Source organism: Brachycentrus maculatus, unplaced genomic scaffold (assembly GCF_059751285.1).
Source record: "Brachycentrus maculatus isolate JH-2025_06_01 unplaced genomic scaffold, ASM5975128v1 h1tg000086l, whole genome shotgun sequence".
NCBI lineage: Eukaryota > Metazoa > Arthropoda > Insecta > Trichoptera > Brachycentridae > Brachycentrus > Brachycentrus maculatus.
The window spans coordinates 623,714-643,054 of record NW_028280840.1 but is presented as its reverse complement, the minus strand read 5'-3'; the positions used below and the strand labels follow the sequence as shown (position 1 = coordinate 643,054).

The following is a 19,341-nucleotide window of genomic DNA, read 5'->3' as shown; positions in this document are numbered from 1 at the left end:
ATATATATATATATATATATGTATATATATACAATATATATATATATATATATATATATATATATATATATATACTTATATTTTTAAATTGTCTATCTCCATCCGGATTTTCTTACCAGATGACAGTTAAAATATTATAAGGTAAAAAATTTGTGCTCTTCTGAGACTGTGTGGAGTCAGATACTTTATGGACAAAGCCGACGAAATAAATTTTTTTTTTTTGGAAATCAATTACCTAAATGTAATTTGTATTACAAAGCATTTAAGCGTGGTCTAGATACTAACTAGAGAAGCATTGTTGCTACTGTACCGCTTTATGAAAGTACGTCCGAATAATAACGAGGGGAAGTTGATAAATGGTAACTGAATATTTTTTAATCTGCGGAAGATCTGGGACGCGCCTTGTATGAAAACAATAATCAAATTTCTGGGTCACGTGGCGCCCCCGGGATGCTGGGGGCGGGTGGGTCCTCCGCCCCTCGGGGCTCCAAATTATAGGGCACTTCTACATGACTGTGGGACACTGCTTTGTAACTAACTGCTTGTATAAAGCAACATCGTATATTTGATACACATTATCGCGTGAGAATATTTCGGTATAACTTCGCAGATTATTTTTCATGTTGTTGTACGTACTGTATATACTTTTGTACGAATATATAGTATGAAGGTAGGCATTTAATGTGCGATAATATTTATAATATATAATACATTCTGCCCATTATTTAACATCGATATTGTAATCAATTACGGAAACCTGTATATGTATATGCAAAGGTCTTAGATCATTCCGCATGCCGGTAAGGTTTTCGATACATTTGTGAAGTATGGCTGATTGTTGCGCCATCAGTTGAGGAATTTATGAAATATTTATTAAGATTATTCCGTTTAAACATTTTTCTTTTAACCCTTATCCGCACCTAATGGTGCATAGGGCACTGCATCGTAGCGAAGCAGTGTTAACTTGATCGTTGATCAGCTTGAAGGTGATCAGCCCTCCGCTTCAGGTACCAGTTCAAGGTAATATTGAATAAATATAAGAGTGAAAAATTTACTAATATTTATTTGACCCTCCTGGGAATCGAATCCGGGACCTCCAGTACGGCAGCCGAGCGTGCTGACCATTACACTACTGAGGCGGACAAAAATATATAAAAAAAATAAATAAATATAATACCGTAGGTGAGATTCATGTAGTTGGAAATAGAAGCAGAGGAAGACCGATGTCGGAATAATTGACGGCTATGTACGAGGATATACACGCATGTCTAAGAGGTGAAGAGTTTTTGGAAAGTCAAAGTGCTGAACGAAACCCCTATTCGATGACATTTGTTATATTTTAATATTCTTTTAGAATTGCCTTTTTGACAGTCTGATTTCGAAATACGTAAGAACAACCCACTATGTATTGATGTTTTGTTGAACAGTTTCTAGAGTGCTACACATGGTTAAATAGATTTGACTTTTTATTGAAGAATAATAAATATTTATTTATTTTTTTACCCTGATTTATGCATTATTAATCTAAAATCGTACGATACAACATTTGTAAGTGCTAAAAATAAATACTTCAGTATGTATTAGTTTCGTAATTCGGTCATGTTACGAGATTTTCCTCATCAATCAAACTTAATCAACGATCGTTTTCTTATCTGAATATTTTATTACGTATATATTGAAGAGATTTTCAGCTGAAAGTGCCAAGTTCTTAATGAAACTTTTACCTATACTTTTTATATTAAGAAATTTATGTGCACAAGAGTCTTAACTAAAAAGTATTTACAGGTAAGTCTAAGCGGTTTGTATTTGAAAATAGGAATCAAGTGATAGCAGATAGGGAATCGAACCTAGAGGCAGTGATTCACAGTCCGGGATACTAACCACGGGATTAAAATCCGATTGTAAATATCTTCTCAATAACAATTTATAATTTATATTGTTCAATATATTTCGTTGTTTTATTTTAAGAACGTATAAAAGACGATTATTTGAGCAGGTATAAAGGATGACAATTTAATTTTGATGGATTTTTCAATATTATTTTGATGATGTGTTGTTCATTTAATTAATTAAACCATATCCGCTCCCTAGGTGGAGCATATGGAGTCCATAAACTGTCTCCTGGCTTTTCTGTTGGCTGCTAGCTCCCTTGCATCCTCCCACGTCAGATCCGCATCCCGAAGTTCTGACGAGAACTGCCGACGAATTGTCAGCAGTGGTCGTCCTGGGCGGCGCGAACCTGATGCCTTGTAAAAGAGGCAAGCTTGAATAAGGCTCTCAGGAGGCATGCGGAGTACATGGCCATGCCAACTGAATCGCCTTTTCTTGACGACAGTTGTGACCAAGATTTGCTGCGTTCTACGCCTTATCTCTTCATTCCTCAGAAAGTCAAACCCCCGCACGCCTAAAATTCTCCGCAGACACCCATTCTCAAAGCTTAGTACACGGCTGTTCATTAAATTTTACATATATTATAATTATTTATCCATAAATACTTCCAAACATTGTTTTGAACTGACAACAATTTTGTACGATTTTTTCTTTTTTTTAAAGTTTTGAAATAAATGACCCCCATCAAAGCAATATCTTTTTATCAAGAAATATGTACCTATATGACGAGAAAGGGCGGGTAGGTACGTATTTACACGAACTTATATTATTGTATGAAAGCACTAGAGTTAAGGGTTCTCAATAGACAGATGGGGATGTAGAGGGCCGCAATGATCAGGGTAGGTTGTTTCCTGGCCCTGTTGTGCCGACTCGAGCCCTTTGCGCGAGGCAGAGAAGGGCGGCGCTCTTTGTAGTACTCGAGAGCTCTTGGGCACATTGACACGAAAGTCGATTGTATATTTGCCGAATTGATACACTGTTTGTTTCTACGATTTAGGAAGCATAAACAAACAACTTTTTTGTTTGGTAAATTTGATTAAAATACGTCCTTATCATATATTAATTAAACATTACTATTCTGAATAATTATGAGTTAATATAAATTTTTACGATATGAATTTTATTGTAATTATTACTGGCTTATAATAAAAAAAAACATAATATGAATTCTTATTTCAGAGACTGATTTTTTTTCCCGATGGATCATAAATGTATCAATATTCTGGTAAAGAATAAAAAAAATAATTAACTGGTAAAAAAGAAGTATCTAAAATTGTAGCGCTATGGTTCTTTTACCTAAAATATATGTGTGAACTAATATAACACACATCTCACTTATTTCCCATTAAATACTAATAAGTTTTTAACGGATGGCACCACCGTCAGCCAAAGTTCGACATTCATCAAAATTCAATAATGGGTAGAACGGTGAACGTTACACAAGTGTATAAAGTGATTACTAAAACAAGCCAAATGCCAGATCGTAAGCCCTGAGATGTTCAGATCTATTATCCTTTTTCGTATAAATAGAAAAGACACCTACATATAATATATTATATATATCTTATGTCAAGTTTAAACAAACCATATACCGAAATTAATTAATATTAGGTTGATATTAATATATTATTTGAAGAAATATTGTTGAATAATTTAGTTTTTTAACCATTCACTTCAAAAAGTGAGTAGATGAAGAAACAAAGTTATTTTATTTCTCCAAATAATATATTAAAATGATCCACAGCGTTAGTGCCATAAATATTCAAAATATGTTGTTAATCTATCTACAAATTATATTATTTTGTGCATACTGAACGCATTAGCTCGCGTGTACCGACATTGCTCATGGTATGGTGTAGGCAGGGGTGATAGCAGACGCAGAAGACCCGGACACGGGTGATGGGTTGTGGGTTCGGGGTGCGGAGGCTTCGCTAAGCGAAAAGGTTTGGCGGCACGTGGCGGCACGTGGAGAGCTGATTGTGGTTTCCGTATAGTAAGTTCCAGGCAGTACGAAATGTAAACAGCGCCCTTGTTAGGCTTATTAATCAAAATGTTTGATTTGCGATCGTTAAATTTCCTTTGAAAATGAAATACTGTGACCCACGAACGAGTTATTTACTTATCGTTTTAATATCAATAATTTATAAATGGAATCTGATTATCAAAATTAATTTATTTTATTCGAATACCTACATATCGACTGTGATCAGCCATACATGATATATCACTACTTTTTTTTTTACATATTTTTATGTTAAAATCAGTTTAAAATTAAAATTAAGAAGAAAATATAAGTATCTATAATACGTAGTTAACATGTTAACTTTTCACTGTTATTCTAGACCTGGGATTGTTTCTATATAGGTGGAATCAGTATATCGTGCTTAATAGTTAGTAGACCTAATCCAATTTAAAAAAATGAAAAAACATAGATATGTTGAATATCAAGAAGCATGTCGCTTTGCCTTCGATCATATGTTAACGAATTACATAACATTATTTCATAAAAATTGTAAATTTTGTATGGAAATATGTTTGAAATTAAAATTATAAAGCCACCGTAGTTAACACATTAACTTTTCTATGTTATTACGTTTTGGGATTGACTCTACAAAGGTGAAATCAATATATTGCAGGTTATATAAGAAGACAAAATTAAAAAGCAACATAGATATATAGTATATCAAGAAGCATGTTGCAATGACTTCTTTACTTTCTTTACGGTGGTATGGACATGTGGATCGAATGGATAACGAGAAAATGACTAAGAAAATATATGTGGCGAATGTGAGCGGGAAAACAGAACGAGGACGTCCGAAAAAGACTCGACACGATCAGATCAATCAGAACCTAAATTCTGGTGTCAAAAGTCTGCGTAATCGGAGGGCATTTATGACTAGATTTATGGATGTGAAGGAGGCGAGGAGTGTATGTCAGGACAGAAGAGTGTGGCGTTCCATCCTTTCTGCTTACCCCTGCGGGGAAACGGCGTGATGAGAGTAGTAGTAGTAGTAAGACTTCTGTGATCATATTTTAAGGAATTAAATAATATTGTTTCAAATGAATTTTAGATCCTGTCAGTTTTCAGTTTACTATAAGCCTGCGATATATGTACATGCATATGACATACGTGGTACTCGTATGTATAAATAAATTGTTTTTTTTATTTTAAATATAAAAAAAACCTCGCATAGTATCTGGAATGCAAAACTAATCACATTATCTTGTCTACAAATAATATGTTTTCCCATTATACTTCGGACAGTCTAGAAAAATATGGAGAATTTTGTGAATATTTATGAAAAGTTAAGAATAATAAAGTTTTTATTTTATTTAGACCTTGTGACCAAAATAAATCACGGAAAGTACAAGGAATTATGTGAATCAAAATCCCACATGCATTTTGGAAGGGTTGCCTACTGCATTACTGTGCGAGTATACAGAGTACTGACGTGGTATAACAATAATAGTAAAAATGCTTCCTGTGGCAGATGACTCCCTCCATTTTACAATTACGATAACAAAAGGCACCTTTCCACGCAAATGGGGGTGTGAATGGAGTTTCAAATATTCATAAACTTCCGGTGGCCACCGATTTCATTGCACTTCATTTGGAAGTTATAATCATTCACTTTGATTGAATGATAAACAAATTGCATTCCGCATGAGTTGTTGCTAGGTACATTTTCACAACTTTATTGTCGATATATGTATTTTTAAAAATTATTTTGTAATTTATACTTTCATCTTATTTAAAAAATATATATATATATATATATATATATATATATATATATATATATATATATATATATATTTATATATAAATTTATATATATATATATATATATATATATATATATATATATATATATATATATATATATATATATATATATATGTAAATGAGTCAATCAGAGTACAACAGAATTATTGAATAAAGTATCTATATTCCCACTGATAAGAAATAAAAATCAAATAAATAAATAAAAATAAGAAACAGCTCTTACCCCCCCCCCTTGTTCAACCTTCAACGTCCCAAGGACCCAACTCTAAAATTTAGAAAAAGCTTCAAATACGGTGTTTAAAATGATGCGGAATGCATCGAAACACGTGTCACAGTAGGTTTTAAGAAATGGATAGATTTTACCACAAAGTGACTGCCGAGTCAATTAATGAAATGAATAAATATAATTTCAATGTTTCTGTAAAAAAATAAAAAATAAAAATATTCCTTAAATTTTTCAGGAATATACTTGTACATCTAATTAAAATTATTGGCTAACGATAATTTCATGTTTGCTTCCACAACCTATCTCATAAGTTTGTTTAAAATAATTATATTTAAAATAAGAATAATCGTTTAATGTTTTGTTGTTGATTTATTTAATGTAGTTACAATATTTTTTTATATAATTTAATTCATTTACTAGACATTTCTCCTTTTGAAAACATAAAATGAGTACCTACTCTATTCTACCCAATAAAGAGACTAAACTCTTGTGCTTGGAGAGGGAGAATGATAATTTTTAAACTATTTAAATAAATATTTATTCATTTTAATATCCATATTCAGAGCGATTATATTTTTTAAAAATATTTATGGATAGTGTAAAAAATCGTAATTATTTTTGTAAGGTTGACTGGAAAAATGCTTTCATATATTCATTCGGCAGTCATTTTGTAGTAATATCAATTAATTTTTAATTTAAGTGTAATTTGGTAAATTAACCATAATTTTGTAATTTGGTAATTAGTATCATAATTTTTATATCAGATTCACCAAGTAACATATAACGTGAAAATGAGAATATACCGTCAGGGGGCATTTATTAATTATAAACATAAATAATTTTTCTTGAATGTTTTTCGCAGATACTGTGTGGCACATTTTATAAACTTTGTAAAAATAAACAACTTTGTTCTCATCACTTTTTTATTATTAGTACACTTTTTTAACCTACTGGTTTCGACAAGAGCCTTGTCATCATCAGGGTTTATTAAATTCTAAAACATTAAAATACTCAATTAATGTTTAATGTTTTAATGATTTAGAATTCAATAAACCCTGATGACAAGATTCTTGTCGAAACCGGTAAGTTAAAAAATGTACCAATAGCAAAAAAGTGGCTAAAAAAAAGTTGTTTAATTTTATAAAGTTTAGAAATAACTTTGCAAATAAAAAACCGATATTGCAGTGATTGAAGTAGTTATTTCTAATTTAACAAAGTTTATCTAATTTTGTAATCTTTGGCCATGCCTACCAGGCAAACAAACAGCATACATATGCGTTTATAAATTATTTGTAAATATTTTACACCCCCTGTAGCTCTAGATAGGGATGTCCGTTCAGGAACCCCAGTTGTACGCTAATGTGGAGTCACTAGACAGTAATCAGTAGTTCGCCGATCGCGTCCATTGTTTTTAGGGATCCCGTATGATAGCGGAGTAATTTGTTCAGAGTCATACCACACAACAGCTGCGCTAGGAGGGGCAGGATGATGAATACACCAATACACTATACTTGGGGATGGCGATATACCGATACATTAAATGAACATGCAGTTTTACGATTCAAAATCACCACCTTTCATTTTTTTAAGTTCTAGTTTTATTACATTTTAAAAACTATCTTTCTTCTTTTTCTTCTTCTTCAGCCTTCTGTGCTCCACAACTGGATATAGGCCTCTGCAATATCCTGCCATATAACATAACTGAATAATAACATAAAACCCTATCCGCATCCTAATGGTGCATAAGGCACTGCATCTTGATCGTGTTATCTTGATCGTTAACACATAAAGGAAAGGTTATCAGCCTTCCGCTTCAGGTAGGTACCAGTCCAGGGTAATATTGAGTTAATATTAGAGTGAAAAAATCACTTATGTTTATTTGTCCCCCCCTCTGGGAATCGAACTCGGGACCTCCAGAACGGTAGTCGAACGTTCTGACCATTTCAATACGGAGGTGGACAAATAGTATATGGGATGGCATAATTTTTAAGATATTTTTTCTTCTTGCACATACGTATCGGAAATATTTTCTAAAACTAACTAACTAACCACCACGCCGCTTCCCCGCAGGGGTAGGCAGAGAGAATCGAACTCCACATTCATGCATCTCCTCATACATACCCGACGATTATTACGGCTCCTGGCCCGGCCGCTTTCAAGTATTTGACATACCTGATAAATGTAAAATATCAAGATTCATTATTGATATCTTAATAAATATGAAGAAAAATGCGGATGTATTGTCATTTGTAGTAGTTAGTGGCTGGTTTAAGTGATCACTTTATACACAGCTTAACATTTACCATTCCACCCATTATTGTGATGTACCTCGTCAGTAACATCTAAGGATTAGAAGGTTTTCTATCAGAAAATTTCATGATTTTTTTGTTAAACTTAAACCAGCGAACGACAATTTGATAGCCCTGTACATGCCCAAACTTCCATAGTTTTCTCCATCTGTGCTGTGTTGAGATATTTATAATAGTGAAAATCGTGAAAGAAATAACTAAAATAATTGGAGAATATCCAGAATTTGTAGAAAAAAATTTGACACATTAAAAATATTATACATAAAAACGATGAAAAAAAAATAGATTAAACGAATCTTCTATATTCAAAGACAAATTATAAATTTTGGAATTTATGCACTTAAAACTAACATTAATAAATGGAAGTCAATTAACATGATGTTTTGTATGAAGGCCGTTCTATATTTTGTATGACATATTTTGTATGAAAGCTGGACAAACCTATTTTTTTATTTGCTTACGTGTTTTATTGATTTTTGACATGATTGCTTTTGAGTCCTCGGAGAATATGTTCATGTTATGAATCATATAAAACAAGACTGTAGAACGGCATCGCAAATAAAATAAAAAAGAGGGTGTTGGCCCCACGGGTATCATCCATCTCGGGACAAGTATGTTTATAAATTTACCATATATCACTGTGAATATTTAAAAAGTAGAAATATTATTTATCTTTATTAATAAAACAACGTAAAAGTTAGTTTGTTCAAATACTTAAATATTTAAAAGCTATTTACCGATTACTTAGAAAATTACAACATGACGTTGTATTCGAATACTTTTTATATTTTGTATGATACCTATTTACTTTACTTTTACCGATTTCCGGCGACAGGTGAATTTTTTATATTTTTTTACCGAATGGCAGCGCCATCTATTAAACGTAACACCATCATACTCTATACTTAATATTTCTCGTGGCGAACAGTGTGTTTTTTGACTGTTGCCTTAATATTTTTTTACTTACAAACATTGTGAAATTAAGCATATTAGAAATATACATTCGTATATTTTAATATATATACACATTTTAACTTTTAGTTTTACTTGGTAAATATCACTTTTACCATCACTTTAAAAAAGCGGTATACACCAAGCAAAACGTAAAATTAAAAATTGATAAACATAATCACAAAGCGATTCCCGAATCAATTAATAAATTCATTATACATTTTTTGGGATTGCATCGAAATGCTCGTAATATTTAAAAGCAATTTTAATTGAAATGTTTGCAATCAAGATAAATAGTGAATACTGAGCACTTGTTACCGCGTCCCATATAAAGGATCTCCGAACAGTTGTATGAGCCCATTGACGCGACTTGGTGGAGTCGGTGGAGCGTGTTGTGGAGTGTCCCATTAGACCATACATTATATTATTATACAGATCCGAGGCTCTGCCCCTATTTTCATCTGCGACTCCGCGGGGGGGCCCATCTGCCCCCTCAGGCCCATATATCATAGGGTGTATGGCCGATTCAATCTGCTATATTTTATAAATACTTATACGCTTTAAAAAAATTAATACTACGTAAAACTTTTAAACGCATGAATTAATTCTTGTTTTCTTGGTGGAAACTGCATTTTATAGAATAAAATACCGGGTTTCTTCGTAACCGACATTCTGTCGTCGTAACCACCAATCTGATGATGTCGAAACCCGGTTGCTGGTCAAATAAAACTCATGTGGAAACAATTACAAAGTTATTTTATTCAATTAACTCTTGTATTAAAAAAAATACTTATTGTCGTCTTTTTGCAAACATTTTTGTCTCAATTTTGGCTCTTTACATGGTAGTCTCGAATTATAAAGAAGATCTGATTATAATGATAAAACTTCGTATCTTAATCCCAGATTCCTCCATTTTGTCAGTAATTGCATGAATTAATGCTCGTCTATTTTTCAAGACTCATTTTGATAGCAATCTACCATGCGTTGTTAAAATACTTTTTTCGATACATTTTCCAACCCTTTCTGGTGTTGAGTTCTCCAAAGTTATCATATTTCCGTATATTTTGGACAGTTATCTAGAGACATCGCATCGTCTAGCATTTTATCTTTGAAGTTACTAGTTTTAGTGAACACCCTTCAAATTTAAGCATTTTTTGAAACTTTTTCCCAAAAACAATGAACTCATATTTATACCATAGTAATATAATTTAAATGCATACATTATGTTCAGATGAATTTAAGAATTGAGTTAGACAATATTTAAGTAATTTATTCAAATACCACTTTATTGAAAACTCTGGAAGAAAATATAAATGTTTGTAGCGAGATGACGTCGTACGAAAACCCTCCGAGATAATGCAGTGTTTCCAATAGCATAAAAAAATAATACGTTTCGTGACCTTAAAAAAATTTCACACTAAAAAATTTTAATTAAAAAAAAAATTACATTTGATTTTATAAACACACTGTATATTTGTTCAATAAGCCAACCCTTGTTCCAGATCACCCAGCCGAAATATAATTATTTATTACCGTGCGCTATGATACGGTTATCTGTTTCCGGGTCCTGTAGCCCTTGCAAGTTGTGATATGTTTAATATATGTACAATGTACATATTGCAGAGAAAAGTTTATTTATTTTTGTTTTAAGTATCTCTCGCAATCTCGGTTACCAAACATCAATTATTTATTGATCTAATTAAAACCATATATTCATCACAAATATCATAGGTGTACGACAATTTAAAAACTATTTTATTTAAATTAATAAACACACAGTTTCGCAGCATTTTTTTGGACTTATCATAAATTTTAAATAATTGAATCTTTAATGTGAATACTGCATTAATATAGCGTTGATCGTGAATTATACTTGGGTGTAGGTTGTAGGTAATTGGCACACATTGAAGTTTTAAGTAATCGATGTGCAGTCGAAATCAACAGCTGCAGTTGACTCGCATTCGATTGTGCGCGGAATAATACTATGGTATTGTATGAAAATGTCCGACCATGGCAATTTGAAGCAGTTGACTTGACTGCTTCAAGCTAGTAGTCTATCTACGCACTTCCTCTTAAGGAGACCAATGCAGTTCATTATTTGTTATATGGAAAACATATATTTCCGTTTTTGCAGTACTAACCACAATATCTCTGACTTGATTTTAGACGAATCCAGCATACTCACTCCTTTCAACAACGTGATTTATCAAAAATCGTAAATTTTCAGTTCTGCTTGTTTTCGGAATGCCCAGAAAATATACTTTATCGATGCAAAAGCGGCTTATTTTTAACTTAATATTTACCCGCTACAGGGCAGAAAGTGTTGCTTTTGCATTTTAAGAAAAGTTATATTTTAATTTTTTTTTAAATAAACTAAATATTTTTCAAATGGAAAAAAAACCTTCAGATTATACCTAGAAAAATCTATTGCACAGTAAAAAGTTCAATAAGTGGCTTGATATTTATTATGATTACATTTTACTATATTTTGAAACTTTAAAAACGCTCTTCTGAAAAATCAAGCTTTTTGATTTATGACGTTGTTGAAAGGAGTGAGCGATATGTTAAATTTTCTGTACGTATTTATTTAATGTGCCAACCTCTGCGAGTACGTTACTATTAAGACAATATCACGACAATTGTAATACTGTATCTTTTCCATTATTAAATATGAACAAGGTATTAAAAAGAAGAAAAACGAATTAGAACGTCGAATGTTTTTTTAGATTTAAGTTTTGTACTAACATTTCTTGGTGGAACTGCATTTTATACAATGAAATAAAAACTATGTAGTTTTTCCACATGAATTTTATTTGTCTTTTATTTAATTTTACTTGTGCGCCTCCGTAGTGTAATGGTCAGCATGCTCGGCTACAGTTCTGGAGGTCCCGGGTTCGATTCCCAGCGGGGGTTAAATAAATGTTAAAGTGATTTTTTACTCTGATATTTATTCAATACCCTGGACTGGTACCTGAAGCGGAGGGCTAATCACCTTTCCATCATGTGTTAACGATCAAGATAACACTGCGTTTATATGATGCAGTGCCCTATGCACCATTGGGGTGCGGATAAGGTTTGAAGAAGAAGAATTTTATTTAACCAGGAACCGGGTTTCGTCATAACCATCAGACCTGTCTGATAATGTCGGTTACCACGAAACTCAGTTGCTGGTGAAATAAAATTAATGTGGAAAAAACTACAGATGTATTTTTCATTTTATTACATATAATGTTTCTTTTTGCTGTTGTTGTTTTTTTAAAAGAAATTTCTCGCTTATTTAAAAAAAAATGCAATTTATAACATTTCAACCACGGTAATCAGAAATTGAATGAAAAGTCATAATATTGGGCTATTCTCTACTACTTTTACATTACAAGTGAGGAGTGTATGTCAGGATAGAAGAGTGTGGCTTTCCATCCTCTCTGCCTACCCCTGCGGTAAAACAGCGTGATGGTAGTAGTTGTAGTAAAAAATATAAAAACATATCCGACAAAAATATATCCGACACCTTTTACTCGTTCGTCTTACGAGTTTCAATTATACGCACTGGCAAGCCACCAGTACAAACAAAGCATTTTTTACGGTTCCTTATTCAATAACTTTATTAGCTGAAAATATTAGCTTTAAAGGGGCACTCGAGCGTTTATTGCGTCTACAAATATTAGTTTGTTTACTCTGCGGGCCCCCCATGGCCCCCTCCCCCTCCCCGCCCCCCACGGCGGGTCCCACAGGAATAACATTACAAATAATACACACGGAGCATGCGGTGCACAAGCGGTGAGAGGTCTTTTTATTTTGATAAAAAAATCTTTAATATTTACCGGATGAGGAACTTCAGTGCTACCTAAAATAAATGATAAAAAAGTATTAATAATAATCATTGAGAAAAAAATTGAATGTGAAAAAGCGTGTGATAACAAATGTATCCCGTTTGCAATATAATTGCTTAGCGTATATTAACAAAATCCGCCTCCGTAATGTAATAGTCAGCAGGCTCGACTACCATGGTTCCGTTCTTGGAGGTCCCGGGTTCGATTCCCAGGGGGGGTGTCAAATAAATATAAGTGATTTTAGCACTCTAATATTTATTCAATATTACCCTGAGCTGATCACCTTTTCTTCAGCTGATCATCAATATAACGCTGCGTTTATATGATGCAGTGCCCTATGCACTATCGGGTGTGGATAAGGGTTTGACAAAAAAAAATTACAAAAAAATACTATCCGCATTAAAAATCTTGTTAATATTTACCTGGTAACGAAAACTCGTAACAAAAATTGTATCGTGTGATATTAAACGTATTGTATACTAAAATAATAGTTTTTAACTTATCGAATTGTATGGAAATAAATCTGTAACATTTCCGCGCTGACGTCACAATTACCAGCAGTAGTCAATGAAACGAATCTTACCCACCCTTATAAAAATGGCACAGTTTTGGGCAAAATTGGCACACATCATTTATTACAGACTAAATATAGACGTGCAAAAATGTTTTCGTTGAAAAAATGAAATTATTCATCTGAAAACACTGATGTAAAAATATTATATGAAACTTGCCACTATTGACTTTTGCCTAGTTGTAATTCTCTTTTGACAACCTTAAAACGCACATTGAATATTGCGTCGTTGAAGATTGGGATTAATTCATTGATCGAATAGTCGCCAGCTTACTGAGTTTTAGTAAGACTATTCATCGTTATTGCCTCCTGACTGTTGTTAACCTTCAATTAGTTCTTCACATTTACTTAGGAGGTTTCATTTTCTCGGGTCGCCATTATATGGAGACTACATTTATTACTATCGAATTGACGTAGACTAGTGATATATAAGAATAAGCCTCCCTCTCCAAGCACAAGAGCTCAGTCTCTTTATTGGAGAGGCTCACCGCAACTAAGGTTATAAGATTGTATTAAGATTATATTAAGTATAAATGTTAAGAAATTGTATAAAAAAATGTAACTATTTAAAATAACATTTTGAGCGTGTCCAAATACTTGTTCACAAAATCTGGATTATCTCCAATTAAGGGAGTTATTTTCTTTTTTTTTGACATCTCATCAAAGATGAAGGAAGTCTGTATATAAGAACTTCCAAGAATTTGAGTAGTATGGTTGTCAATAATGGGTAGAATTAGTGAATGTTACACGTGTGTAAAGTGATCACTCAAATTAGCCTATGACGGTCGTCAGCCCCGTAAATGTCCAGACCTCCATATTTTTCTTCATCTTTGATGAGATATCAACAAAAAAATATATAAAATAAATTAAAAAAAGATAATCATCAATTTGATGTCGTTGGTAAAGTAACGTCATGATTTTTTTCGGGAATGGTTCCATTACTCTATGACTGGTTCTCGTTATAACGTGTTCCCATGTAGCCTATATGACGAAATTTATGATTTGCCTCGCTTTCTTAACATCCAGACTGTTCCAGTCAATGAATTTTCAATTGATCAAATCAAATTATTCAATTGACCATTTATTGATCAAACTTTTTCTACCTTCTCTTATCAATAGTGACAGACATTGGGCCCAATTATATCTTCTATCATCACCAGTACCGCTTAAATTTTCTCTCATGTATCACCTGATGCTGACTCGAAGCTCTATGAAAAGATGTCCTTTGGTCAGATACCTACACCTGATACCCTTTGTCTACACGTTGAACCGTAGATTTTTCTTATCTCTTTAATTTGAATATTATGATATTGATAATCGAAAAAGTTATTTTTGTTACTTACTCTGGCGTATCTATCATCTCTCTACGTATTTAATCAAGACATAATTTAGATAATAAAGTTTGTCTGATCACCAGTTGTATGATTTGATGGTCGTATTTGATAATGAATCATTATATTACATCACGTTTTATATCTATTAGAATGCTACCCTTGATCAGGTTAGATATTTATTGTACTATTACGAAATCTTTATATTACTTAAATATACATGATCATGTTCAATATTCATGTTTAATGCTCAACCCCTAATTTCAACTATTTTATAAAAGAATAACGAACCCTTAAAATCTTTGACATAATAAACATACCCACTTTTTACGTTATTTATTAAAGGCTGAAGTCTATTTTACAAGAAAAATGACATAGAAGAAAGGATCATATGGTACATATTAAATATAGCGATACATACTAGCATAAGTATACATAATGTTGATATTGTAAGCATATCGAAGTTGTTAACATTAGATACATTTTGACGTCAAACTAAGGAGAGAAAAAGTGTGATATTCAGCGTCGAGTTAATATAAAGTCGGTAGAGATATAACTCTGCGAACGTCCAATTGTCGTGAACAATTCATAAGTCTATACGTTCTAGACATATGGGAATTGTACGTATTTTTGTATTTACAAATGTCGCAATTTTTTTATACTCTGGAAGATACATATTGCACGTATTGCACGTATCGATTCTTATTTAGTCTGTAACTGTATGAAAAATATATTGGCAAATATATACTATATATTGCATTCGATGTATAGGAGTGTGAAATCCAGACACTGTCTGGCTGTTGTTACTGTAAAATATACGATGGCTTCTCGGGTTTCTGGCTAAGGTATAAAGATTTATCATTTGCAATAGATCTGATTACTCTAAAATATCGTTTAGAATTTATTAAAAACGTTATAAAAAACGAAAAAAAAACAAAAATCGTTCTTCTATCAAAAAACTTATTTCTAAGTTTATTTGATAGAAAAACGATTTGTAATTAAATACGTTTTTTAAAAGTCTCGTATTTTATTTGTGGAAAATAAATTATTAAATAATAAAGATGAATATACACCAATACAACCCTTATAGACTGTAGAACTAACAATTCGTTATACCCACGCTCTGCAGGCGTTGTTTGGTTTCCTCATAAGGCAATGCAGTCGATGCGGTGGAAATCATAACGCGAGAGTTATGAGGCAATTCAGGTGCATACCTATTTACATACCTCGCACCCTTACCTCTTTCCTTCTCGCTCTGTCAGCATTTCGGAATCTCTATACAGACGCTATTCCTTCAAAGCCTACCAAATAATTAACTGAGAAGGTTTTTAGATCAAATTTAATTTGTGTAATAAATTCGGCCACCATAATTTTTTCTAAATTATTTAACTTGAAGTAGGGCATGAAGTATCGGAAACATACTTTCAGATAATAATGGCTCATTTATATGGTATTTTATGTTTGAAAAATATTATGAATAACCGAGTAAAAATTATATGAAACTCTCATTTAACTTGAAATTGATTTACGTTCTCTTTTATTTTATTGAAATACTTTAAAGTATTCAGGAAAAATATGTACGTATATAATATCCGAGTTATTTGCACAAATATAAGTAAAAATATTTATTTTTATAATAAACTTTTTTTTAATGGTTTTTGTCTCTTATATAATTATATTTTATCAAAGATTAGATAGAATTCCATAGAATTCTTTTTTCAATTTTATTAGAACATCTTTTATTAGAAAATCTTTGTGTGATTAACATTAAAACTCAAATCAATATTTTATCTGCAGTAATTTCTTTTGCATAATCAATATTCTATTTTACGAAATCGTACCATTGAAATCAAATTATATTCAAAGGGAATTTTTATCATCGAGTGTAAATACACTTTATACTTCTAGAGGAGAAGTAGTATGAAGGAAATATAGCCGAAGACAGGATGATTAAAATTTGTACCAAGTAAGATGCAGGTAAAATTGAATGCAGCGAGCTACTGGCACTTTTATCCGTGGTTGTCTCGAAGTATTAGCGCTGTGAGCAGTATAAAGTACCGGTACTATGTAGTACCGACTCGTATATTATGATATTATGTATGCGTTCGTTCAGTTCACCCCTGCGCAAGAGCTTCCCCGCGCCCCTCGTTTTTTAATCAATCACAATGTTGGATTAAGGGCGCTCATTGGAGGGTATTCACAGGAGAAACCTCCTCAACTCCGCTGGAGTCGTGTACCATTATTTGTTCTGTAAGCACATAATTAGGAGATGATACTTAGATCTTAAGGTTTCGTTATGTATATTGAATATTTATCCATCTAAAAGAAAATTACGCAACCTACCTGAGTTTATAAACATTCTAATTTATATGGTTTTCATTGAAAAACTTTTCTTCCCCTATATATATATATATATATATATTTGTACCTATGCAATTTCAAAATCTGGTTTTGATAGTTGAAAAGCATTCTTTAATGTTTCTGACATCAGACCACCATTTGTTTCGATCATTGGAACATTTCTGTAGGAATAAAATGCTCAGAGTAGCAAGCCATGTAAAAGTGACCGTAAAATGTTTTCTCCTCACGCCAAATTGATTTTTATAAAACTGACGACTCTTCTTTTCCTTTGAGGTGGCAACATGTAATAAGTAATGAAGGAAACCATAAAACCCAATTAAGCTTTGTTTTTCTTTTATTTTTGTCTTTTCTTTAATTTAAACAAAAAACTTTTTTTCAGGTACCCCAAATAATAGAAGGCTCGAATGAGGCATAAATATAACTTCTGAAACATGAGCAGTGTGGTTGTCAATCATGGGTAGAATGGTGAATGTTACACGTGTATGAAATGATAACTTAAACCAGCATATAATAAGACAGGTCATAATCTCTGTAAATATCCAGATTTTCTTATTATTCTTTATCTTTGTTTAGATATCTAACTAACTAAAAAGTGACTAACCATCACGCCGCTTCCCCGCAGGGATAGGCAAAGAGAATAGAACGCCACACCACTCTGTCTTTGCAAACATTCTTCGCCTCTTCCGCGTTCATGCATCTCCTCATACATACCCGCCGATTATTACGACTCCTAACCTGACCACTTATCAATAATATATTTTTAAAAATAAATATCTACCAATATTTTAAAGTAAATTCATTAATTACTGTCGAAAGAAGAGTAAATGAAGCGTGATTTATAAAATCATCTACGGATCATTCCTTAACTTTATATTTACTAGTGAATGGTGAATTACTCATGGTTCCATTGTCATTTAACATTAATGGTGTATGGTGGTGTACGAGGGACAGGGTAGATCTATTCGTTTTTTTGTATAAAGCATTTGTATTTTGGCATATTAGCGTTTGATTACTCGACTCCCCTAATAGAGCATTCTTTTCATGATGAAACGTGGGCATAAAAGCCGGCTTCCTACCGGTAACACCCCGCTTGCGCTTGTTGGGGTGGAAATTTATTACTGAAACTCCTCCAGAGACCAATTGAAATATTACCTGCAGATTTGAAATGCTCAGCGCAATCAATACACACGTATTATTTTATTTATTTATTTAAGACTATTTGAAGTCAATAAGTTCGCTTAAAAAAAATAAGAATCATTATTTTAACAATGATTGTAAAATACGAAAAGACATTTTTTTAAAAACTCAATTAGAATTTACAATAAGATAAAAAAAGTTGTTTCAGAATACAAATACATAAATGTTAAATATTGTAAATTGCCGTAATAGTATTATTCATTTAAAGGTTTGCTCAGAAAAAGGCATTAATGAGGAATGACATGTCATTACATATATTCTAACAGGAAGCCGCATCGTATAGAAGCTGTGTTATCTTGATCGTTAAATACACAATGAAAGGTTGATCAGCTCCGCGCTTCAGGTACAAGTCAAGAGTTATTTGAAATATATTTAAGAGTGAAAATTACATTTATTTCGATACTCTTAGATCCTAATCGAACATGGGACCTCCATCGCGGTAGCCAAACGTGTTAACTACTATACATCGGAGACAGATACATAATTAAATTTAATTATCGGGTAGAATATTTTTAGATAATGAAAATATATCATAACCACGTTATAAAATGTTGATAATAATTTTCTCAAGTTGTATTTCCTGTAAAATAATCCACTTATCGCAATTAATAGATATTTACGCGCTACAAATGAGATGAAATGAAACCATGAAAAATTATAATTACGTCACGGTATTTATGTGGGAAAATATCTAGTGATTTAGAAACCAGAAATCGCATGATATATTCAAATGACCATGAAATGCATAAACTCTCGTTGCTTTTTACATTACTTCCATATTATTCTTAACTCAGTTAACCGTAGCTAGGATAATCTAAATATTTTATTTATCTGTTGATTGTATTTATTTATTCCATTACTTATTGACTATTTATTCTTAACATTGTA

General features: G+C 32.2%; 1 protein-coding gene across 1 annotated transcript in view; it reads left to right on the top strand.

Moving 5' to 3' along the window:
- The window catches only part of Lim3 (Lim3 homeobox protein), a 63,426-nt gene that overhangs the window by 861 nt on the left and 43,224 nt on the right, over nucleotides 1–19,341 (top strand). The gene's annotated exons all lie outside the window — the stretch shown is intronic.